A 20,867-nucleotide genomic window follows, 5' to 3' on the forward strand; every position below is an offset into this window, starting at 1 on the left:
GTTCTCTAAGAATTAAGAATCTAGCACTTTTCAGCATTAAATCTAAAATTCAGAATTATTAGACTCCTATAATCTCAAGAGCTGGAAGAGAATTCAAAGATCACTAGTCCAGCTCATACTTGCACAGGAATTTCAGCTACTGTATGTCTAACAAGTTATTTGGCTTCTGCTTGAAAACCTCCAGTAATGGGGAAATCAATACCTTCACAACACAAAACCTATGTTTTGACTTTATGACTTTATTTCATGATGATAAACCCAAAGATCCAAATTTGGAGGGCAGGAACTCACTATTTGATAAAATTATTGGAAAAGTGAAACGCAATTTGGCAGAAACTAGGCATAGACCAACATTTTATATTGTATACTAAGATAAAATCAAAATAGGTACATGATTTAAACATATAAACTGATATCATAAAACAAATTAGAGGAACACAGAAAATATTACTTGTCAGATGTATGGTCAAGGGAAAAATTACAATTAAATAAGAAATAAAGAGTGTCAAGGGAAATATAGTGAATAATAGATTAAATTAGAAAGCTTTTGCACAAATAAAATTTATGCAGCCAAGATTAGAAGGAAAACAGGAAACCAAGAAACAATTTTTACAGCAAGTTTCTGATAAAGTCTCATTTTTCAAATATGTAGAGAAGAATTCAGCCAAATTTATAAAAATTGCTCAAAAATTGAAGAATAGAGCTATTTCTCAATTGATTAATGGTCAATGGATATGAGCATGCAGTTTTCAGAAGAAGAAATCAAAATTACTTATAATCATATTAAAAATTATCTAAATTACTATTGATTCGAGAGTTGCAAATTAAAACAATAACCTCTGAAAGAACCATCTCTCATCTCTGATTAGCTAATCTGACAAAAAAAAGGGGAAATGACAAATATTGGAGGGGAAGTCAAAAAATTGGGACATTAATACATTGTTAGAATTGTGAACTGGTACAGATATTCTGGAGAAGAATTTGAAATTATGCCCAAAGATCTATAAAATTGTACATACCCTTTGATCTAGCAATACCACTATTAGGTCTATATCTCAAAGAGATCAAAGAAAAAGAAAAAGGAATTATATTTATAAAAAAATTTTTAGTAGCTCTTTTTGTGTTAGAAAAGAATTGGAAATTGAGGTTATGCCCATCAGTTAGGGAATGCAAATGAGTTATAATGTACAAGGAATATACCTGTCAAGTCAAACTCAGGAACTACATGAACATAATTATTAAATACTTATAATTAAATAATTGGGAAAATACTAATTATTCATGGGTGGGCAGAGCCAATATAATAAAAATCATTCTACCTAAAATAATCTTCTTATTCACTGTCATTCCCAATTAAATTCCCAAAAGATTATTTTATTGAGCTAAAAAAGTAGCAAAATTCATTTGGAAGAACAAAAGATCAAGAATATCAAAGGAATTAATGAAAAAATGTAAAGAAGGGAACTTTAGCAATATCAGATCATAAACTATATTAAAAAGCAGTAATTATCAAAACCATCTGGTGCTGGAAAAGAAATAGAAAAGTGGATCAGTGGAAGAGTAGACATGCAATACACTGGTAAATGATAATAGTAATATTGTATTTGACATATGTGAAGATTTAAGCTTTGGGGGTAAGAATTCGGTATTTGATTAAAAAAAAAAATTGTTACGAAACAATGAGGTGATTCAAGGCAATTCCAGCAGACTTATGATGAAAAAAGCTACTTGTATCCAGATAGTTTTAGAGACTGAATGTGAATCAAAGCATAGTAATTTCACTTTTGGTGTTTTTTGTTAACTATTTTTTTCTTCCTCATGTTTTTCCCTCCTATTGATCTGATCTGGTTCTTTATATATTAGGCAATATTGTTTCTCACCTCCAAGTCCACTATGGAAGTAAGAAGTGTCATATATAAAGTAGTAGTGATTTTTCACAATGCCACTTTCTGAATTGTGGCAATATCATGAAGGAAAGATTAAAAGAAATACTTTAAAATAATCTACATAAAGTAAATCTCCCTTGGGGATCCAATCCAGATTTTTTTATAGTTTCTTTTAAAGAATAAAAGCACTTATTAAACACTTCCTGTAGAATACTATAGTAAGTACTGAGGATATGAAATAGAAAAGCACGACAATTCCTCTTCTCCAGGAGGTGATATTCTAATAGGGAGACATGAGGAAGGTTTCAGTTGCAAATCAAATGGGAGGGACTCAGGTTCCTTAGAATATGATGGTAAATCATATGGTAATGTTGCTTCCTTAATGTCATTTCCATGGGAAAAAAATCTCATCACTTTCTGTTGTTGAACCAATTGATAGTACCAAGATTTGAGTGACAAAAACTTTCTTTTGGGATCTTCAATAGACATGACTGTAGCACTTGCAAGAGCAGTTGCCAGGTTGCATCTCTAGGGGGGTTACCTCTCAGAATAATGATGGAAGACCCTGGTCTGGAAGCATGGCTATTTCAGTAGCTCTTAGGTTCAGGGTCCTGGGATGTCTCCATCAGGAAAGAGATGGTGGTCATGACAGTGGAGGTCTGACTTGCATTTGCCCACGACCTGTCTCTCCTTCCAGGTGCCTTGCTGCTTCAGCTAGACTGGCTTGGTTGCCCAGTGGCTCAGTCGGTAGCAGTTCGTGGAGATGACTGATCTCAAAGCAAGCTCAGAAGCCTGGGCTGGAAGCGGGATTTTGGGGCCTGGGAAGTGCTGCTTTTCCCATGACTCTCATCCCCATCCTCAGGCTTTCTGCTGGTTCCTGGGAGTTGGTCATTACTGATGTTGAGGAAAGTAAGCCCTTTCTCCATAATGACTTCTCTCTCCAGTGGTGGCTCAGTTCCTTTTATAATTGGCTTCAATGAGAATTAACTTTTTTCTTAATTTTTTACTTCTTTTTCCCAAATGCTTCCTTGCTATGTTTTAAATGTTCTTTTACTCTGCTAGTGTCACCAAGGTGACCTAAGATTTGAACGAGAATAACAATACTGACAAAGCACATTTGTATTAGTGATATGCAGTGAGCTGTCAGTGATTCAGGTATACATTAAATTTTTCCAAGAAATAATTGCTTTAAAAATATTTTTTGAGAGGGAGGTAGGAATGACTAATTCTAACTTAAAGGAACATTCTAGGCATCGCCCAGCTGTCAGGTTTCTGGGATGATTTGTGCTGTTAGACTTGTCATGTCTATCAATTTGTTAATGAACCAACTACATTATGTAACAAAAGTTTTTGGAGATGGGCTGAATCATAGATTTGTTGCCAAATTTGAAACCTAAATTTCTTCATCCATCACATTTGCCTCACTATTGTTCTCCACTTATAACATCTCTCACAGTGAATAGCTTCCTGGAAGAATGGCCTGTAGTTCTCAAGAACCTCAAAGATGTTGTTTGCTTGCTGAGAATGATAGACAGCTACTCAACATTTGCTATTTCTCCAGAAAGAGCAACTGGAGAAAAGACCAAATCCATCATTTTCATCGACTGTAATCAGAGCAGATTATGAGAGACAAGTCAAGAATCTGCACAAATGATATAAGAATCTGAGATGCTGGCTGAGTTTCTCCAAAAACTTATTATTGCTCTGTGACCCAGTAGTTCCATTATTGAGATCTGACCTCAAAAGATCCATTGTTTCATCATCATGGGGATTCCCTCCACTAAAGCAGGTTGCAGCTCCTCATACCTTAGTATTTCATGAAATGCTAGGACTGAAAAAAAAATCATTGCCTAGTGTCCAAAGATCTGGCCAACAAGAAAAAGCAGTTATTAAGTGTTTGTGACACGTAGGCATTTAGCTTCTGGTAGTAACAGCATAGTTTTGACAAATTTAAGAATGCCAACTATTTGGGAAAGATGAACTATTCAGGAACAACTGCTTGGAAACAAGAGGTCTGGCAAAAATTAGGTTTAAATCAATTTCTCACATCATAAATCAAAATAAACAACAAATAGACACATGACCTAAATATAAAGACTCTTATCATAGAGAAATTAAAGGAGAAGAGATGACAATTTCCACAAAAATAGATAGAGGTAAGAGGGTAAGCATTTTTAATTAAAGAAGCAATATTGGTGATTATAAAAAGGTACAATGACAATTTTCATAATATATTTTGCACAAACAAAATGCAGTGTGAATTAGAAAGGAAATAGTTTATCGAAAAACATTTTGCAGCAAATGTATTTGTTACGAATCATATATGATATAAAGAGAATTGATGTGAATATATAAAAATGACAATGGTATATAGTTGAAGTGACATAAACAGGTAGTTTTCAAAAGAAGACATACAAGTCACCAACAATTATACACAAAATACTCCAAATTAATAAGAGAATTCAAATTAAAACATCTTTGATGTTCTACTTCACATCCATAGGATTGGGAAAAATGACCAAAAAAAAAACAAAGAAAATGTCAATTGTTGAAGTGGAAAGGCACACTGGTATACTGCTGAAGCTGTTAAATGGTTTAATTATTCTGGAAAGAATTTAGAATTAAAATTTAAACTATGCATACCTTTTAACTTAATAACTAGGGATTAATGACTCAAAGGTTCTATACATATAGAACAAAAATATATATTAATGGTCAGGGAGAGCTTTTTACTTTGGTAGGAAAAATTGGAAGATGATGCAGAATAAAAAGAAAAAAATCTAAATGAAACATTGTGAAAACACTTAAAAGAACAGAAGGAAGTTGAGAAGAGGACAGAAAAACTGAGCAATATTGGTACAGTTGTGTTAAATTTAACTTATATTTAAAAAAAAAACAAGCTATATGTACTCAAAGTTCCTGCTTTCATCAACAATCTCTCTGTTCTTTATATAATAATCCTTCACCTCTGCCAAGAAGTGGAGGTAGAAGTACATTCTCATCTCTCTTCTTTGGGGCTAAATTTGTTTGTTCTCATTTTAAAGCATTTAGTTTCTATTTTTGGGGGGTTATTTTTCCATTTCCATGAATGCCCCAGTAAACACATTTGTTACATTATTTTCAGATTACAGGTTATTCTTCTTGGAAGAGAATATCAAAGAAAAAAAAAGTTGCCTCTTCTCTCCATCATTAATTACTGTCATATTCACCGTGGTATTTTCCTTTGACATAGTAAATAGAACACTGGACTTGATTTTGGGAATATATGAGTCTAAATCTTACCTCAAACATCTACTAACCATATGATCCTGGGCAAGTCACTTACTTCTGTCTCAGTTTCCTCAACTGTAAAATAGTGGAGATAATAACAGCATTTACTACACAAGGTTGTATATAAGGATTAAACATGTGAGGCATTTTGCAAACTTTAAAGCTGCATGAAAATGTTAACTATTATTTTTAAGATATTTAAAAGAAAAACCTTTTTTTTTTTGTTAACCTTGCTTTTCTCACTAGCCTTTCTTCATTTGGAACTTTCTTCCTCCAGGCACTATTTTTATAGGCCTCAGTGTCATGTTTTTATATCCATCCATCCTCTTGCTTTTATCTTTTGTATATATGCTTTTAAACTTAATTGTCAAGTTTTCTATGGTTTCACCTCGATCTTTAGGCAATTCCACTTTTTTTCTCCTCCTTTGTGTTATTTCTCTGTCATCAGAATTTTATTCACATGAATCTTTTGTCCCTCCTGGGCTTGTTCTCTTTGTAGCCTTGTTAGGACATGGAATACTACCTATCCTGAAATATTCTTTTCCAGACTCTAGAATGCATGTCAGATCATGCCTGGTATTTCTTTTGGAATTTCTACCTAGATCATCATTGTAAGCGACTGAAACAAAATAGATCTCAAGAGAAGGGTGCACAAATGTTCTTCCCTAGAGCTGGAAGATCATTTAGAGAAAATCTTGTAGTCTCCCTCTCTTTCCCCCCTCCTCCCTTTTTTTTTTTTTAAATAGATAGGGGAACTAAGTCCAGGTTAAAATGATTTACTCAAGACTGCCCATTATCAAGTTGATATTTTCCAAAAGTTCCATTATGAGTTCTATTTATTTTATTTTACTAACAAGTTTTTTAAAAAATTATTATAACTTTTTATTGATAAAATATATGCCTGGGTAATTTTTTACATTATCCCTTGCACTCACTTCTGTTCCGACTTTTTCTTTCCCTCCCTCTACCCCCTTCCCTAGATGGCAAGCATGTTATATACATGTTAAATATGTTATAGTATATTCTAGATACAACATATGTGTGCAGAACCAAACAGTTCTCTTGTTGCACAGGGAGAAGTAGATTCAGCAGGTAAAAATAACCTGGGAAGAAAAACAAAAATGCAAACAGTTTATACTCATTTCCCAGTACTAACAAGTTTTTTTTTTAAATTATAAGTTTGTTAAATTGAATTATGAGTTTGCAAGGGGATCTGATAGTCATATATATATATAATAAAATGCACCAGTTTTTTCTGGATAGAAGCAACAAGTTAGAGAAATGAGAAATCCACATTTTACTCCATGTATCTTGATCTTTCACAGCACTTTAGATTAAGTAACTGAGTTAGGGTTATATAGTTCATACATGACAAAATTCTGGATTTAGTGGACTTTTTTTTTAAACCCCAGCATTAATTTTTCCCCTCATATTACCTCCACTGTTTTGAATTTCATCTCCTTTTTTTTTTTCTAACAGTATTCTATCTACCCTTCAAAAACCAGTTTGTCTACCCTATCTGGTACAACATGCACTGATTTCTCTTTTAAGTTCCAGAAGGACTTTTCCCTGTGGTTAAAAATGGAGATAAAAAACTAGATTTAGAACTAGAAGGACCTTGGTTTAAGTCCAAACTTTGACACATATTGGCTGTGTGACTTTGGAGAAGTCATTTAATTTCATTACTACTCTAGAAAGTCTCTGAGACTTTAAAAATTACAAAGAAGGGGCCAACCTGCGTTAGTATAGTTTCTTTATAGAGGAGTTTCTTCTACTACTAAAAACGTTTAAGTGTCCACCCCATCTCCAACCTATTGTTCTGTAATTGTCTCCTGTCTTTTTCTCCAATTAGATTTTAGGCTTCCAGGAGTGAGAGATCTTCCATATTTTATCCTTATTAACACCCCAGTAGGTGCTCATAGAAGTTGCAGACACTCCATAAATCTTGTGCTGTTAGTTACATCCAATTTTTACTAATTGAAAGAGTAACCCAGTCTAAATACTTTGTTTGCAAAAGTTCTCAGCTTGTGTAGTTTGGTAACGTTATAGTAGGGAGAAGGATTTTTAGGTTGGCCAGAAGGACTCTGTAGGACAAACCAAACATTATAACTTCTCTTCAAAAACTCTTAACATTGTTTCCATCAGACCTTGAGGAGAGGCTGCCCTCTTGTGGAATAGCTAAATGTTGGTCATTTTATAAATTTCTGAGAAATTTCTTTGACATCATTGCAGTCAAAAATCTGTCCCAGATGTTTTTTCCTTCCCTTTAAAAAAATTTCTTCTTTTGGATTATATATCTCTAGCATCCCACGTTCTTTAAGCAGCTTATTTCAACAACTGAAATGTTAATGTAATTACCAAGCAGTAAAAGTCTGTGATATAATGCAAAGGACAAATCTGTGATATAATGCAAAGCTTGAGTTTGAGGATCCTGATGAATTTTAGATCCTACCTGCCTCCAACAATTGCCACTCATGTGACTTTGAGGTAAGCCACAACTCCATTCAGCCTCAGTTTTTTTCAATAGGAATGGTTTCTAAAGTACTTTCAGGTCTAAATCTATGGTGATCCTAGTTCAAAGCTTCTTAAACTGTGGGTTGCAACCCCATTTAGGGTCATGTAACTGAATAATGGGAGTTGTGAAAAATTTGGCAACAGTAAAAGGTATCAAATATTCTTCCAAGATGTAATTTTTTATGTAAAAATAAGCACATTTATCTTATTAGTATGCAAATTTGCTTTCATATGTAATAAATGGTAAAATTATAAATATGCCAAAATTATTTTAAAATAAATTTATCTTTTATTATAAGTAAATGTTTAACTTGTAGAACTATTTTATATATCTATATCTCTGGGGTCATGTAAAAATTTCTCAGGCAAAATGTGTTTGTGAGTGGGAAAAGTTTAAGAAGCTCTGAGCTAAATGAAGGTTTCCAGATATATTGAATGTTCTTGTTCAAAGAATGAACACCAAATCTTTTAAAAACCATACTTTGGTGGTGACATTCAGAGAATTTTCTGTTAGCCTTATAAAGGTCAATTTAGCCCTACAAAGGGGATTTTCCAACTTTTTCAACCAGTGATTCACTTTGGCAAGAACAAAAGATCCAGAAAAAAAATTACTTGTAATTTGTAGCCTCTTTGGCCACCTTCAGGAAAACCTCCTCAGAATTAACATGAAGTCCCTTTTTGATGAGACTACAATGATTGAGTTCAACTGAGTAGTAAAAACCCTACCTTTTGGCCTGCAATTCATTAGCAACTTCAAAGGATCCAGCTTCCACCCTTCTCACCAAAGTTGAGGATGATTCCGGTTTTGTAAAAAGGATATTGGGAGATCTATAAAGAAACAGTTCAAAAGAATTAGCCCAGGCCACTTGAGCTTGGTTAAGAATAAGAACTATAGAAGAAAATAATCAGATGACTTCTTTGTTATTTGATCTTATTGAAGCCAGCTCCCCTCTCTCTATGGGAATTCCTGTTTCCATCCTGACTCTCCAACTAGTAACTGGCTTGGGACTAATTCACAAAATAGTTCACATTTCTGAGGCCTTCTTTTAAAAAATAGAATAAGCTTCCTGAACTTCCCCAAACAAGGACTTGAAAATTACCCATCCACAAAGATGAGTTTGAATATAGTGATAATAAAGGAACCTACTTCTAGGACTGTTCTAATGATCCAATGAGATAAAACATGGGAAGCATTTTGCAAATTTCAAAGCACTATTATTATTATTATTTTTTATTTAATAGCCTTTTATTTACAGGTTATATGCATGGGTAACTTTACAGCATTAACAATTGCCAAACCTCTTGTTCCAATTTTTCACCTCTTACCCCCCACTCCCTCCCCGAGATGGCAGGATGACTAGTAGATGTTAAATATATTAAAATATAAATTAGATACACAATAAGTATACATGACCAAACCGTTATTTTGCTGTACAAAAAGAATCAGACTCTGAAATATTGTACAATTAGCTTGTGAAGGAAATCAAAAATGCAGGTGGGCATAAATATAGGGATGGGGAATTCAATGTAATGGTTTTTAGTCATCTCCCAGAGTTCTTTCTCTGGGCGTAGCTGGTTCAGTTCATTACTGCTCCATTGGAAATGATTTGGTTGATCTCGTTGCTGAGGATGGCCAGGTCCATCAGAACTGGTCATCATATAGTATTGTTGTTGAAGTATATAATGATCTCCTGGTCCTGCTCATTTCACTCAGCATCAGTTCGTGTAAGTCTCTCCAGGCCTTTCTGAAATCTTCCTGTTGGTCATTTCTTACAGAACAATAATATTCCATAATATTCATATACCACAATTTACTCAGCCATTCTCCAACTGATGGGCATCCATTCAGTTTCCAGTTTCTAGCCACTACAAAGAGGGCTGCCACAAACATTCATGCACATACAGGTCCCTTTCCCTTCTTTATAATCTCTTTGGGATATAAGCCCAGTAGTAACACTACTGGATCAAAGGGTACTATCATTATTTTAAAGTCCTAACCTGGTGTCTCACTTTACATGAAAAAAATGACCTGAATTTTCCAAAATCCATGCTAAAAGAATGGAAGCTCTAGTCAGTCAAACTGGAGGACCGTCTAGGATATTTGTCTAGGATCATAAGGATGCTTATGAGCCACCTCTATGATCTGTAAAATAGAGGGATAATACTTAAACTATCTTCTTCATAAGAATGTTAGGAAAAAATTGTTTTGTTGTGCACATTCCTGTAGCAGTTTTGTCTTAATGCAGATTCAAAAAGTTTTACAAAATCAGGAATCCAGCATAAACATGAAAGCATACAAAGCTATAAAATTACCCTCAAAGAGAGATGTACTTAGAATAGGAGGGAACCTTCTTACAATATGAAGAAAATCAGAGAGTTTAAATTAGTTGGCCTTCTAAAGTAGGGCTGGATGCCCTCCATTGGGGCCTGAGAGGGAAGGGAGTACTCTGAACCCATAAAGTCCTATGTGTTTCTATAGTGTTCTTAGCTGGATCTAGCAAGACCAGATATGGAGGGAAGGGAGTGAGGAGCCTGGACCTGGGGACTGATGCTGATTCATACTATTGGTGAGGGGAGGGGGAAATACTTCTGGGGGAATTAGCAGCTAGTTGATATTTAAACTCCCCATAGGTAGAAAAAAATGGAATTTCCCAGGGATTTCTTCAGGTTAAGAAGAAAGGGTCATTATAATTTGAAATGTATTATTTTAATCCTATTTGGGAGAGGGGTAAATGGGTAAACAAGGCCCATAATCTGGAAAAAAGGCACTATTATTCCTAATTAGAAAGCTGAATTCTTTCATCTACAGAGAGTTAATGAATGTCTTAAGTCAGACATTAGTGATTCCTTGTGCTGTCTGGTTCCTTCTTTCCCTTGGGAGAGTCCAGTAAGGAAGGATGTGACCCATAGCTTCATACCTGACTTGGGGTTTGCAAGCAAAATTTCATTAGATGCTACATCCAGGGAATTTTACTTTTTTTTTTAATTAGGGTTTTTTTTTTTTTTTACTTTTTAAAAGATAAACATTTGTTGAATATTTAATCAAAAAGGATATCTTTATCATACTAGAAAGTAGGACTTAATTTAAAAATTTTGATATCATAAACTTATCTAACAATGATGATCACTGCTAGATGTACATGTGTGCATGTGGGAGGTAGAGTAGGAGGATGCTATTCCCTTTCTTTTCCGGTAAGGTGCTCCTCTACTCTGGACTCAAGAATTTACTTAAGTTCAGGTCCAGAGGAGCCTAATCACTTAACACAATGGTCAAGCTGTTTAGTTTTGCTGTTGCTTTCTTTACACATCCCCTAAAGTCCTGGGAAAATTACTGGAAGGCTAATTTTGGTCGCAAAAGGTCAGAGAGGAAGTGGAAAGGTGTTCATTGTACAAAGTATACCACTCATAGTTTTGAGGCTCAGAAGGGCCCCCAAAAGGTTAGGGTCTCAGACTTGTGTCACGAGGTGTCTCAAAAGAATTTGCAGACTTGAACCCATATCCAAGTCAAGGGGCAAAGTTTATTGTAATTGTAACCCCGACTGAAGTGGGCTAAGTTCCAAAAAAATCTAGCAAGGGATCACGCTAAAGGAGACAAATTTATCAGGTTCTTCATGTCACTGATATGCTAATTTTATGGCCTAGAGGTAGAAGTGAGGAGGGTCTCAGGAATTTGTTATCACTGACCAGCAGATTATGTATCTGACAGCAATGTTTCTAGGACTCTTCCAAGGGCAGAACACTTTAGAATCATTGACAGATTATTAGAACAACAGCACTCTAAGGTCAGAGGGCCTCAGCATCTCTGATATATCCTCTCTAAAGTCTAAGGGAAAAAATATTATTATATTCCTAGGCCAGAGGATTTTTACAATCATTAATGGACAGATCGTTAGAACAATAGCATTCTAGGATTGGGGGACCTCGGGGTCACCAATTCCAAAGCCATAAGACTTTAGAATCACTGACAAATTGTTAGAACAGAAGCACCCCAAGGTCAGGGGGACCTCCCTACTGCTATCTCCCCTAGAAGATACATTCCATCAGTAAGACATTTATTTTCTCTCTACAAAAAAAGAAAGCTAAACAAAATACATCATTGGAATGACAGAAAAGCAACAGCAGTAGTAATTTATGGCTATTGCTATATTTTTCTAGAAGGATAGTACTTAAATTATGAGACATGACATAGTTTGTGAGACTTCTAAATAGGCATTTTACATTTCACCGCAGCTCTGCACTGTCTAAAGTCCAGTGGTTCTCAAACTTTTTCTTAGTATCTTTACGGTATTAACAACTATTGAGAATATGTCCAAAGAGTGTTTGTTTATGGGTTAAATAATAGATATTTATCATAAATAGAAAAAAAAACCTAATTTTGAATTTGTAGACCCTCTGAAAGGATTTCAGAGACCCTCCAGGATTCACTGCACCACACTTGAGAACCACTGGAACAATTCCCTCCATGATCATATCTTCTGATAAGCCAGGCAAGGCTTATCACCTTGTGTTCACCCTCTTGTTTTTTCCTCCAAGTTCTAGATTAGATACAGAGGGAATACTTCCTACAGACTGAGGACCCAGGATCTCCAGACATCTTCAACTGAAAAAATGGCCTTCAAGGTTAGAAAAAAAGCTATCAAAGGACTGGTGGTTGCTTACCTATGGTCAGGCAAAGCAAGCAAGCAAACCCAAACCATAAAGCAGAAGCGGCAGCTGGGACTCTGAGATCCAATCTCAGGCTTGCCTAAGTAGAACCTGTGCTTGGGCAGTCATGTCCTCAAAGGTTCCACGCAGCCAGGTTGGGATAAGGGCACAAGACCCCTTTTAAAGTGCTCCAGGGAAAGACTGAAGTAGAAAGAGAGGAAAGTGGAAGAGGGTCAATCATTCCCTTTTAAAGAAGTACTAAGTCAATTACTACTCATACTGTTCAATGGCCAAAAGAGGATTGGTTGATCATCTCTATTTTATTTTATCTTATTTATTTTTAATAATAGCTTTTTATTTTCAAAACACATGCAAAGATAGTTTTCAACATTCACTCTTGCAAAACTTTGTGTTCCTCTCAGGCCCCTTGTGCTAGACAGCAATATAGCTTAAACATGTGCAACAATATAGGTTAAATATGTGCAATGGTCATTTTGAAACAGCAGTCCTTCAGTATTGTGCCATTCTTGTCCACGAGTCTCTGAAAGTTCCTCGGGGAAGGTCAAACAAGCTTACTGGAATAGCCACCATAGCTAATTCCTACATTAGAAGGCCAGGCTGACCCAAACCAATTTGATAGTTCACGGTCAAAATTGGAATGAAACGAGACACACACAGATATAAAAGTTTACAAAAGGATATTTACTTAGCCAGAACAGAGATAGAATACCACATTGACTGAATTGGGGATAGTTTCCCTGCCTTTGTGTTAGTCATGCTGGTTTTCCAGTCAAGAAGCCTGAGACTAGAACTGGACGCTCTTCATTCCCTGGCTTTTTGTTGTTGTTGTTGTATTTAATTCACCAGGAAGCTTTATTAAGGGTCAAAGTCTTAGTTTCCTGAGCCAATTAAGTCTTGATGACAGTCTTGATCATTTTTAAAATAAATACTGGCTCAGCAAATGTGTCAACACTCTCCTACTGCAACCCCATGCATATTCCAAGAGGTGCATATTCTATTACAATTTTTAAAAAGGCAAACTTTGCAAGGGCTCCTTTAAATCAAACTCTTCTTTTAATGTTAGAGTTCAAAATGACATTTTCAGCCTTATCTTCTTTACTAAAAGGCAATATAATAATAAAATAAAAATAAACATAATGTGGATGACATTGCATTTTAAAACCAAGTCAATATATGACCTGTGGGGATCTTTATGTATAGTGACACAGTTCCTATTTGTGTTTGTTCAGCACTGTACTAGACAAGCAACAAAATAAATCAAACCCTGATTCATCATATTTTCTATTTATGAAGTATAAATGCTTATACTGAAAATTTAACAGTTGGTTAGAGTTGGTTCTAGCATATTTCTGCCTTTAAGTCATTTGTTTAATTGTTATTGTTTGTTTTTGAAGAGGTCCAAATATGTCTTGACTTGGGAAAGAACTGGATTTAAGTGAGGCAGACTTGCATCAAGTCATCAGCCTAACTCTCTCTTCCAGATTCATCAAAGTCCAGCTGAAGGCAAAAGTCAGGAAGGACGGGATGCAGTGGATGACCATGGTGTCATCAATGTTTGACCAAGCTTTAAGTATTCCCCAGTACCTGCTTCAGACAGTGCCTGGCACATAGTAGGTGCTATAGAAATTCTTATTCCCTTCTCTTCTCTATCAAAGGGAAGATGATTCCAGAGGTGGAACCTGATGTCCATGGAGGAAGGAATGGAGATTATGGTCCCAGTGGAGATGACAAAGAATTTGGGAGGCATGGAACTAAACCCAAACTGTTCTAACAAAGCTCAGGGAAGTCCTGAGGGCAGAATTTAGTTTTCTGGGGAGGAGTGATTGCAGGTAACACAACAAATCCCCCACAGAGCAGCTTAGAAGTATAATGGGCATCCTTGTGGATTATTTCCTCCTCATCACTGCAGGTCTTCAGTTGAAGGCTACATAAGCAACCATTCATTATGGACACTTGGGATTTGACTATTCCTACTATCTCTTGATGCTTCTGGAAGCAGATCCAGACCCTTCTGTGTGGGGAGAAAAGGTCTGTGATAGCACAAGGATGAATCAAGTGAATGCTAACTGCTTCTCTTTTTCCCTCTTAACTTTTAGGATAAAATACTTTAGATCACCTGTTTCTGAGTGACTTCTCTCTCATTAGGGCTATTTTCCTGAATGTTGCAAGCTCTTGCTCACTTGGACCAGTTCACGTATGACATGTGTGACATTTCAGTAAATTGATTTAAGATTAGATTAATTTATGGAAAGAGCTTTGGATTTGAAATCAGAAACTCTGGACTTTAGTCTGACTTCAGCACTGTTCTCTGTTTGTTGCCTGGTGACTTTGTAGACCTCAGTTTACCACTCTATAAAAGAAGTGGAATAGATTATCTCTGAAATCATTTCCAGCTCTGAATCCTATGACTTGGACTTTGGGCTCCTCCCCCAAGAAATTGATCTCTAATTTGAAAAATGGGATTCTGACTAGCAGCCTTCCTAAACTAGCTGCCAGATTTCTCACCAGATTAAATCTTTGTCTGTCTGTTTCTGCCTCTGTCTTTATCTCTATCTCTGTGTCTGTGTCTATCTCTGTCTTTCTGCCTTCTTCCTTCCCTTTTTTGCCTCTCTCTCTGCCTGTTTCTGTCTTTCTGCCTCCTTCCTTCCCTTTTCCCTCCTTCTCCTTCTCCCTTTTCTTTCCCTCTTCCTCTTTTTTCCCTCCCTCTCCCTCTCCCTTTTCCCTCCCCTTTTCCCCCTTCCTCTCTCTCTCTTTTTCCACCTCTCCCGCCCTTCTCTGGGTTATATTCTAGTGGATCAGGACCCACACCTCAGCAGAGAAGGCAGGGGATGGCCTCTGTCTGTTTCTAATCTTGACTGCAGCACAATTTTTACTGGAAAGCTTACCACTGGCCCTTCCTGTTGAATGCTTAAATAGGTGTGGTTATGACTGCGGTCTGAACTTGCAAGCTACGCTAAGCACTAATTCAAACCTTCCTTCCAGCTGACTTATGAGAAATAAATCCCCTCCCCCTAGAAACAGCTGATCTCCGTTTCACTTCCTGGGCTTGTATTCAACTTAGTAGGTGCTTAATGAATGATTCTCGATTGACATTTATGTTGAGGTCCTGGTTCTAATGGCCTCTGAGATCTGATCCACATCTGAGGTCCTGTGCTGTGGTGGTAAAAGTTCTTTATGCTTATGGTCTCATAGGACCTTTATAACTATTCTGGGAGCTAGATAGTACAATTGTTGTATCCCCACGTTGGAAATGAGGAAACCCAGATTCTAAATGTAAGCCATTTGTGCAAGGACACTGAGAGTACATGATAGATCTGGAACTCAAGCCCAAATCTCCTGACTCCAAGTCTGGGCCTTTTACCATCTTGCCACTGATTTTACCCTAAATCAAGCCAGTTTTCATCACTGCTGTTTGTAATGCCTCCCCCCCCTCCCACTTCCTTTAGACTAGAGGTATTAACTTGCTCTTCCTTCCTTCCTACATTATTTCCCACCTGATCACTTCCTAACCTTGTCTCCCACAACACGTACTCTGTAGGTGTTTCCACACCTGGAACTTTAGCTTTTGTAATTCCCACTGAACTAGAGAAGCTAGGGCCAACCCTAGTTGAAGTGGTACGAATGGGGTATCTGTTCCAGTGATCCAAGGCATTGCTGTAACTCTTCACGCTCCCAACTCCTTTTTTTCTCTCCAAGAAGCTGGGGAAACAAAGCTCCCACCCTGCAACACGTCTCCTCCTTGATAATTCTCAGCTGGGCTTCCTTAAAACCCATTCCTTCCCCACCTGCACTTATTGGAAGGTCATATGGCTGGTAAGTGGAAAAGCTAGAATTAACCATAAGTCTGACTCTAAAATCAGGGTTCCCTCTACAATAAAAAATAACTATTTCATACATGATGGTACATGATGAAAATGGATTTGTGGTCCAAGGCCACATGGACTTTTGGGGTGTGCCATGACGCATCAGAGAGACTAGAGCAAACTGGTTCATAGGAAAGGCTGGGTCTTGGAGTGAGGGCTTGGCAACCATTCCCACTCTTCCCTCTAGGGGTTGGCTCACTCACCCAGCTTGCCCTCCTGCTGGGACACCAGGGGTTTTCCGAGGGGGTGTCATGCATAACATGATATTCTAACCATTAACCTGGGAACTTTTGCACCCCTCTGCAATGTCTGTGGGAGGGATGGTGAGCACAAACTGATAGAAAATTGCAAAGAGACACCCAGCTGAGGATACACCTGTGCCCAGGGCAGCAGACAACTCCGGACTTCATGATTTTATGTTCTTTGTTCCTTTTGGGGACAGCAGTTCTTCACAGCAATTGACTGTGGGCAGGGCCCCTGCTCTGTAGCCTCTGACGCTTTGACTATTTCTTTTCTGGTTCTGGAGGCGGTGTTAGGTTCTTTCTGCCAAGCAGAAACTTTTAGCCTGGAAAGGGCCAAGATTTCCCAGAACGACTCTCTTGGCTGACTGGAAGGGATTTCCACTTCACAGGCAGCAGGGGGCAGTGCAAGTTCTGAGGTCTGGGTCCACACGGGACCAAAAGCCTCCCCTGAACTTTCCACATCACTTAATTCCCTCTCCAAGCCCCGAGCTCCAGTCTGCTCCGCCCAGCTTCCAGCTGGGACCTGTGCCGGTCCTGAAGCTCCGTGTAGGCTTCTTTCTTTCTTTCTTTCTTTAGTCAGCTCTTCAGAAAAGTAGGTGGTCCATCCCGGGTCCAGTCTCAGAGGGGGCCGGTCTGCTCTGACTCCCTGATGGGGAAGGGACGTGGCCAAGTGGACCGGTGACTCTAATGCTGAGTCTTGTGTACAATGATGTTCTTTTTTTCTTTTTCCTGAGGCAATTGGGGTTAAGTGACTCACCCAGGGTCACACAGCCGGGAAGTGTTAAGTGTCTGAGGCCGGATTTGAGAACTCAGGTCCTCCTGACTTCAGGACTGTGGCTCTACCCACTGAGCCACCTCGCTGCCCTGCAATGACTCACTTTCCTCTTACAGTAAAAATCTAACATTCTAATTTCTCTTGTCCAAACCATCACTAGGCAGTACACATTTATTCTATGGTGACCAAACTGTTCTAGGTCTTAGGGGTCCTCAGCTGTCACTTTCAAGTCCTTCCATTAGTCATGTGCAATTAAATTGAAAATAGTACTCTATACTTTGGCCTTTTTTTTCTCTGAATGGATGTCGTTTCTCTTTGAGCTTCTTTCTCAGCATTTCTCTTAAAATTTCCCTTACTTCTGTCTCTTGCTATCAATGAAATTGTCCAGATCAGAAAGAGTCACCACCATGCATTTGCAACACGTGTAGTGACTTACTTTTGCTCCTCCAAACCAGAAGCCAGGCTGCTTCTAAATTGGCTGTAACCTTGCTAAGCTCTGTGTTTTTTGATGGAGATCCCTTTCAATGATGTGATACAGTCCATTTATATCTTCTTGTCCTTTATGATTTTCCTTCACTTCTTTCTACAAAAAACCCTATAGATGAGCAGCCCAACATGCCAGAGGCCTTCCTTTTGATCTTTTAATATTTTGTAGATATTAGTGGATTGTTTCAGTTATCTGTTTCTTAAAAAAAAATATTTATTATTTTATTTTTCCCTAGTTATGTGTAAAAACAATTTAAAAATTTGTTTTTAAAACTTTGAGTTTCTAATTCTCTCCTTTCTTCTCTCCTTGCCCTTCCTTCCCCATTGAGAAGGCAAGCGATTCTATATAGGTCATACATGTGTAATCATGCAAAACGTTTCCATATTAGTCATGTTGTGAAAAAGAACATAGAAAAAAAAACCTCAATAAAAATAAATTTAAAAAAAGAGTATGCTTTAATCCTGTATTCAGCCACTATCAGTTCTTTCTCTGGGGATGGATAGCATTTTTCATCATAAGTCTTTCAGAGTTGTCTTGCACCATTATATTTCTGAGAATAGCAAAGTCATTCACAGTTGATCATCTTATAATATTGCTGTTACTTTGAACACAGTATATTTTACTTTGCATCACTTCATATAAGTCTTTCCAGGTTTTTCTGAGAGTATTCTACTCATCATTTCTTATAGTACAATAGTATACCATCATAATACCATAATTTGTTTAGCCATTTCCCAATTGATGAGAATCCTCTCAAATCTCCCAATCCCCCAAAAAAGAGTTGCTAAAATATTTTTGTACATATAAATTCTTTTCCATTTTGTTTTTTTATTTCTTTGGAATACAAACCTAGTGTAGTATTGCTAAGTCTAAGGGAGTTTTTATAGACCTTTGGGCATAGCTCCAAATTGCTCTACAAGACAAGGTTGAATCAGTTTTCAGTCAGATCAGAATTCCACCAACAGTGCATTTAGTTCCCCATTTTCCTCACATTTCCACTATTTGTCATTTCTCTTTTCTGTTCTATTAGCCAGTCTAACAGGTATGAGATAGTACCTCAGAATTGTAGAATTGCATTTCTACAATTAGTAATGAGTTAGAGCATTTTTTAATATGGCTATAGATAGCTTTGGTTACTTCCATCTCTTGATCTTTTATCAACTGGGGAATGGCTCTTATTTTTATAAGTTTGACTGATTGTCTATATGTATGAGAAATGAGAACTTTATCAGAGAAACTTGCTTAATTTTTTTTCATAGTTACTATTACTGTATTTCCTTCCATCCTGTTCCACCCCCTCCATTTATCTTATTTTCTCTCTCTTTTTAACCTGGCCCTCTTTAAAAGTGTTTTGCTTCTAATTACCCCTTCCCTAAATCTTCCTTCCCTTTTAACACTGCTGCCCTTCTCATGTCCCCTTCCCCTCCTACTTTCCTGTAAGGATGAGATAGATTTTTATACCCAATTGAGTGTGTATGCTATTCCCCTTTTGAGCCAATTCTGATGAGAGTAAGGTCTGCTCATTTCCCCTAACCTCTTGTTTCTCTCCCTCCACTGTAAAAGCTTTCTCTGGCTTTTCCCTTTCCCTTTGTCCCAGTACATTCCTCATGCACTCCAATATTTTATTTTTTTAGTTTTCATTCCTTTATATTTGCCTCACAGCTGTGTTCTCTGCCTGTTGAGAAAATTCTTATGAATTAAAGTATGATTTTCTCATTTCTAATGGAGCAGTAATGAACTGAACTAGCTATACCCAGAAAAAGAACTCTGGGAGATGACTAAAAACCATTACATTGAATTCCCAGTCCCTATATTTATGCACACCTGCATCTTTGATTTCCTTCACAAGCTAATTGTACAATAATTCAGAGTCTGATTCTTTTTGTACAGCAAAATAATGTTTTGGTCATGTATACTTATTGTGTATCTAAGTTATATTTTAATATATTTAACATCTACTGGTCATCCTGCCATTTAGGGGAGGGGGTGGGGGGGGTAAGAGGTGAAAAATTGGAACAAGAGGTTTGGCAATTGTTAATGCTGTAAAGTTACCCATGTATATATCCTGTAAATTAAAGGCTATTAAATAAAAAAAAAAATAAAAAAACAAACAAAAAAAAATAAAGTATGATTTTCTCATGTAGGAATAAACAGTTTAACTATAACTATATTTCCTTTTCCCATTTACCTTTTTATGCTTCTCATTAGTCTTGTACTTGAAAGTCAAATTTTCTATTCAGTTCTGGACTTTTTTTATCAAGAATGTTTGAAAGTTCTCTATTTTGTTGAATATCCATTTTTTCACCTGAAGGATGATACTCACTTTTGCTGGTGGTAATTCTAATTCCTTTACCTTTCAGGATACCATATTCTTAGAATACCCTCCAATCCTTGAATATAAAAGTTGCTAAATTTTGCGTTATCCTGACTATGGCTTCATGATACTTGAATTTCTGGCTGCTTGCAATATCTTTTCTTTGATGTGGGAGCTCTTAGAATTTGGTTATAATATTCCTGGGAATTTTCATTTTGGGATCTCTTTCAGGAGGTGGTAATCAGTAGATTCTTTCAATTTCTATTTTACCCTCAGGTTCTAGAATATCAGGGCGGTTTCCTTAATAATTATTAAGGATTGTTATTAATTAAGGATAATTATTAATAATCCTTAACAATGAAAGATGATATTTAAACTCCTTTTTAAAATCATGCCTTTGAGGTGATCTAATAATTTTGAAATTATATCTCCTGGATTTATTTTCCAGATTAGTTATTTTTCCAATGACATATTTCACAATGTCTTCTATTTTTCATTTCTTTAGTTTTTATTTTATTGTTTCTTGATTTCTTATAAAGTCATTAGTTTTCATTTATTCAATCTAATTTTTAAGGCATTATTTTCTTCAGTGAACTCTTATGCCTCCTCCTTTTGGCCAATTTTACTTTTTAAGGCATTTTTCCTTCAGTGAATTTTTCCATTTAGCCAATCATACTTTTCAGGGAATTTTCTTCATTTTTTTTATACTTCTTTTACCATTTGACCTAGTCTGTTTGTTAAGGTGCTATTTTCTTCAGAATTTTTTGGTCTTCTTTACAAACAAATTGTTGACGTTTTTTTCGTGATTCTCTTACATCATTCTCATTTCTCTTCCCAATTTTTCTTCTACC

This window comes from Sarcophilus harrisii, chromosome 2 (assembly GCF_902635505.1).
Source record: "Sarcophilus harrisii chromosome 2, mSarHar1.11, whole genome shotgun sequence".
Classification (NCBI taxonomy): Eukaryota; Metazoa; Chordata; class Mammalia; order Dasyuromorphia; family Dasyuridae; genus Sarcophilus; species Sarcophilus harrisii.